Genomic DNA, 6004 nt, shown 5'->3' with positions numbered 1-6004 from the left:
ATACCAGCCAGAGAAAAGTTCCTGGCTTTTATGACGTCAAACTCAGTCATATAGCGAATGTCTCCTCTGGTGACATCAATGTGCAATGAGGACATATATGCTGTCAGAATGTGACAGAACGGCATGTGGACTCGTCTATCTGTCACGTATCCAGCCGAGTAGATAATGGTGGAGAAGATATGTAGGTTGATGTCAATATCTAACCTATGACTCAGGGCATAGAGTAAAAATGAATGGAATGGGCGCATCACAGCGATGTTCCGAGTAGTCAGTGGTAAAATGCAAAAGACTAAGACCCTATAAAAAGCGTAGTCCTGGACTCGAAGTTCTACCGACCTAAACTGGGTCACAGTGGGATCTCGCTCTCCCCCAAAAAAATACGAATAAATCGTATCGAGAGTAATATGTGAGTAGGGATCTCCGAATGGTAGATCCCTGGGAGGATAGCACAAGAAAGGACAAGTAGATGGACGTAACTCTAAAAACTCTCGGATAGTCGTAGGGGAAAACGTGATATCAGTACCCGCTGCCCTAGTGGTATAGGTGAGATCGTCTACTTTCACTAGGTTATTGCAAAATTCAGCACACAGACTTATGTTTACAGGACTAGTGCATTCAACAAGGTTTCGTAGGTTATAGTAGTTTATAACCTCCATAACAGGAGCACAAGAAACCAAAAAGAATGATCTATCTATGCATTTAGTCCTAATGGCCATATAAATGGTTGACTCAAATCTAAGTCTAAGTTCGTCTGTGGGAAACCTAGGGTCAGTACTAGCATTGGAGGGTCCAGCACCAGTATTTGTTCATTTCCTACTGTATATAAAAAAATATTCTAAAAAAAAATTGAGAAGACAAATTCTAATAAATTTTCAGATAGGGGAAGAAGATTTACCGAGGAGCCATCGACAAATATAGATCTGACGACCTCGGTTGAATCGCAGCAACGTCTTGACCGCAAGAAAATTTTGATTTAAACTACTCTCGCACTGAGGTTCGGAGTGAACCTTAGCAAAAGTTAAGATTTTGTGGGGCAAGGATTGGGGGCGCCCGCTGCCCCTTATTTATAGGGAGCTCCGGGCGCCTGGAGCCATTCCGGGCGCCCGGAGTTGATTTGAGGCGGGGCGCCCGGATTCCCTCCCGGGTGCCCCGGAAGTGAATACCAGGGGCGCCAGCCTTTTTTTTTTTTTTTTAAAGTTTAGAGATTAGGTTTGAAATTAATTTTTAAGTTTTAAAATTAAAATTTTGAAATTAGTTTTTAAGTTTTAAAATTAAAATTTTGAAATTAATTTTTAAGTTTTGAAAATAATTTTTAAGTTTAAAATTAAAATTTTGAAATTAATTTTTAAGTTTAAAATTAAAATTTTGAAATTAATTTTTAAGTTTAAAATTAAAATTTTGAAATTAATTTTTAAGTTTAAAATTAAAATGTTGAAATTAATTTTTAAGTTTAAAATTAAAATTTTGAAATTAATTTTTAAGTTTAAAATAAAATTTTGAAATTAATTTTTAAGATTAAAATTAAAATTTTGAGATTAATTTTTAAGATTAAAATCTTGAAATTAATTTTAATTAAACAAATTTAAGCCTTATTCATCTCACCCGATCTATATTATCAATCAAGGAATCCTATGATTTTGTGAGATGAAATTGGATTTTTAATTATGGAGTTTTGGTTTAACTTGTGTTAGATTCAGATTTAGCTTTGGTCTCCACAAATAGGCAATCTTCGGATAAACTTCTAAGCTTGGTGAGTCACATGGACGTCATTAGTAGTAACCAACCTTTCGAGGTTTTCCGAATAGTCCTATCCACGGAGCTTAGTACTAAACCTTGGTCTAACTGGTTAGGATTCATTTAAGGGTAGCTTCGGTCAGTTCCACTTGGCCAAATGCACTAGATCGAAACCATATCTTTCTAGACATGCGATGCCCAAGTTTCCCTAACGTACTATCATCCAAAAACTTCACCAGTACCATGATTCAAGTTAAACTTGGTCTCTTTTAACTAGTCCTAATTACCCTGCCGGGTTAGTTTGTTTAGGTTACCCTGTCGGGTAATTTAGTTTTGGAGGTGTCAGCTATTCTGGAGCCTCCCCCTGAATTATTGGCCATTAATTTAAATTTTGGTTTTAGGTTTGTGTCGATTCCTTTTATAGTTATAGTTAACTTGGTGATAATTTTGTTGATTTTTAAAGTGTTTAGATTTTGAATTTGATTTAGGTTTGGATTTTGGATTTTGGTTTGGTTTACTTGATTTTATATAATGTATTTTTTCTTTAGGTATATAATATTGATTAAGTCCTATTTGCGTGGTTAAGCACGCTTTCGGAACCCAAGCTAGATTGGTTGATTTGTATTGGGTTATTAATGATTTTAAGGTTTTATTTGAATTCGACTTATATCCTAGTCCAGTTTTATTATAGCATGCTTTTTGATTATTTAGGATTAAGTCTAGATTTTTTGATCTTGTTGTGAATTTTTCTAACATCCCTTTTAAATTATTTATTTCATTTTTTAATGATAAATTTTTCTCCTCAAGTGTTATATCTTGAGTTGGATTTGAATTTTTTATTTGTTCCTTGAGGTCTTGATTTTCCTCAAGAAGTGATTTGTTTTCATTTTCTAGTTTAATCAATTTATTATTCAAACAAGAAATAATTTTAAAAAATTTACGATTTAGGTTCAGATATACCTCTTCGAAACCTTTGGAAACGAGTACGGACTCGTGGCTCGATTCGGGTTCGGACCCGTCTTCCGATTCGTCTTCCGTTTCAGCTTCGCGGGCCATCAGCACGAGGTGACTCTGGTGCTTCTGATCTTCTGCTTCTGATTCGCTCGAGGAGGAGTCGTCCCACGTTGCTTTGAGAGCCTTCTTTTTGGTCTATTTCGGTTTGTCAATCTTCAGTCTTGGACACTCGTTCTTGTAGTGCCCCCTTTTGTTGCATCCGAAACAGGTCACGTTCTTCTGTTCCGTGGGAGAACTGATCTTTTGAAAGTCCTTCTTGCTGAAGTTCCTTTTTCTCCCGGTGAACATTTTTCTTACCAAGTTCACTAGGTGTTCTTCGTCTTCAGAGTCTTGGTCGGAATCTTCTTCATGTTCAAGCTTGCTCTTCTTTTCTTTGGAGGAACCTGCAAATAAAGCTATACCTTTCTCGGCTCCAGCATTAGTTTGTTCATGTAATTCTAATTCACAGAAAAGCTCGTCTAATTTTAGCTTAGAAAGATTTTTAGAAATTTTGTAGGCATCTACGATTGATGCCCACAAACTATTACGTGGAAAAGCATTTAATGTGTACCTTATTAAGTCTCTATTTTCCATCTGGTGGCCTATCGCATGAAGCCCGTTGAGGATGTCCTTGATCCTCGCGTGGAGCTGATTCGCCGTTTCACCTTCTTGCATTTTTATATTAAGAATTTTATTTAAAAGTAGGTCTCGTTTTGTTACCTTGGCGTCGCTCATTCCCTCGTGCAGCTCGATCAATTTGTCCCACAGCTCTTTAGCGTTTTTGTGTGAACCGACTCTGTTCAGTTCTTCTCTTGTTAATCCGCACTGTAGAGTGTTGATCGCTTTATTTTCTGTTGACGCCTTTTTCTTCAAATCTGCTGTCCAGTCTTCAGGATCCAGTATATTCCCGGAGTTGTCCGCTGGAATTTTATAGGGTCTCGTAACGCTCATCCACTGGTCGAAGTCTGTTTTGAGGTAAACCTCCATGCGCTTCTTCCAGTACGGAAAATCGTCCCCATTGAAGAGTGGAGGTCGTACCGTGTTGAATCCTTCTGTCTGAGACATTTTAGTCCTGCGCACAGAAGAAAGAAAAGAAAAAAAATCCCAAGACTTGGTCTTGGATTAGTAGTGCAGAAGAAAAAATAATAGAAGTATCTAAATTGGTGTTGCACCAATTTAGATTTAATTGCAAAAAAAAAAAATTCAAAACAGGTAATAATACCAGTTTGAAATTAAACGTAAAACTGAAAACTGAAAAAAATTAATTTTTCACCCCCTGTCTGATTGGTGGTTGCACCAAATCAGAGCGGTACCTGCTCTGATACCACTTGTAGGACCGTGATCGTTCGATAGAGGGGGGGGGGTGAATATCGATTCGAAAACTCGAGTGTAAAAGTACGCAGCGGAAAAGTAAATGAACACAATTGATTTTACTTCGTTCGGAGCCTGTGACGACTCCTACTCGAAGGCCCGTGGTCCTTGACCACTTTCGTTGGGCAATCACTAGCAATTCGAATGTGATTACAAAAAGAGTACAAGAAATGCTAATGAAACAAAGCACAAAGCTGTACCGACAGAAAAGAAAACTTAAGGAGCAAGGGCGCGTTGTCGGAGCTTTGTTAGCGTCACTGGAGCACAGAGCAGCAAAGCAATCTGGGAATTCTGAGAGATGTTCTTGTTGTTGAGAAGCTCCACCCCTGGGGCTTCTTTTATATGCTGCTCCGGGCGCCTGGATCCCTTCCGGGCGCCCTGGTGCGACGTGGCAAGTCCAGTCAGGATGCTCCACGTGGCGAGGCGACGCAGAGGATAAAACTTGCCTCCGGGCGTCCGGACCACCTTTTCCCAAAGATTCCTTCTCCTGCAAAACAAGGTTAGTCCGAGGCAAAATATACCCTGCAACACAGATTGTTAGCACAATGAATTAACAGAAAAAGTATGACTTAGATTCCGTCTTTCCGAGACCGGAATCTAGTCACGATCTCGACTTAGATATCCGAAATGGATCTAAGCCGGATCGACGCCTAATGTTCCCTTCCCGGGAACGCGTCCTCGCAATCACTCCCCTCCAGTAACTTACCTTACTTACCTGCCAGACGTCCGGTCAGCCCTTCGACCCGTCTGGACCTTTCCCCAACTATCCGGTCAGCCCGTCGACCTAGCTGGACTTCTTGCCAAGCGTCCGGTCAGCCCGTCGACCCGCTTGGACTTCTCGCCAGCTATCCAGTCAGCCCGTCGACCTAGATGGACTTCGTGCCAGACATCCGGTCAGCCCGTCGACCTGTCTGGACTTCTCCTGCACACTCGATCAAAGTGTCATACAACAACAAAACTAACTTAACCTATTTGTCATTCATCAAAACCTAGGTTAGACCGTTAGTGCTACCCGCACCAACATGTGCATGTTAGTATACATGTTTAGTAGGCTAGCATAGTCAAAATTTCTCATTTTAAATAACTAAGTGGGAGAGGGATTTTAAATAAATCCCTTGGTCTCCATTATTGGTTTGTAAGTGATGCAAACAAACTTGCGCGTTGGCTCTGAGTGTCTTCCTCCATATCGTATGAGTTTGTTTGTGGATCACTAGAACAAACTTCCATTTTGGATAACTATAGGAAGTTAATTAAGAGCGTGTGATCTTCCCCATCGGAAGGGGCACAATCTTATTAATGGACTTAGTGTCAAGTAATGGTATACACTTAGGCACGTCTAATAGTATCCTCCCCATCAGAGTCACTGCTATTATTCGTGTGACCAAAGGAAACCAACTATTAATTTTATTTGTCAAAAAGTTAGGTTGACAAAATAATAAAATTAATGGGTTAAACCCTCCTTTTACAAATGTTGAATTTGTATACGTCCACATTATCGTGGCATACAAAATTCACGGTGTTTTGAGGTGTTGGTTAATTTAAAATAGTATTGTTTGAGGAATCAATATTATTCTAAATTTAGAGTTCTGACCAAAAGTTATTTGTGATTCTTAGGATGACTTTCAACCCACTGGCCATCATACTAAAAGATAACAGACTTACTGGTCCTAACTACATAGATTGGAAAAGGAACTTGGACATTGTTCTTACTGTTGAAAGTTATAAGTTTGTACTGACTGAGCCTTGCCCTGATACACCCAATGCTGAATCTACCCAAGAGGAAATTGAGTATCATAGGAAATGGGTAAAAGCATATGAGATGGCGCGGTGTTACATTTTGGCTTCAATGTCAAATGTATTGCAACATCAACATCAAGATTTACCAAGAGCCTATGATATTATGAAC

The sequence above is a fragment of the Zingiber officinale genome, chromosome 5A (assembly GCF_018446385.1).
Source record: "Zingiber officinale cultivar Zhangliang chromosome 5A, Zo_v1.1, whole genome shotgun sequence".
NCBI classification, from domain to species: domain Eukaryota; kingdom Viridiplantae; phylum Streptophyta; class Magnoliopsida; order Zingiberales; family Zingiberaceae; genus Zingiber; species Zingiber officinale.
Note: the sequence above shows the minus strand (reverse complement) of the source record.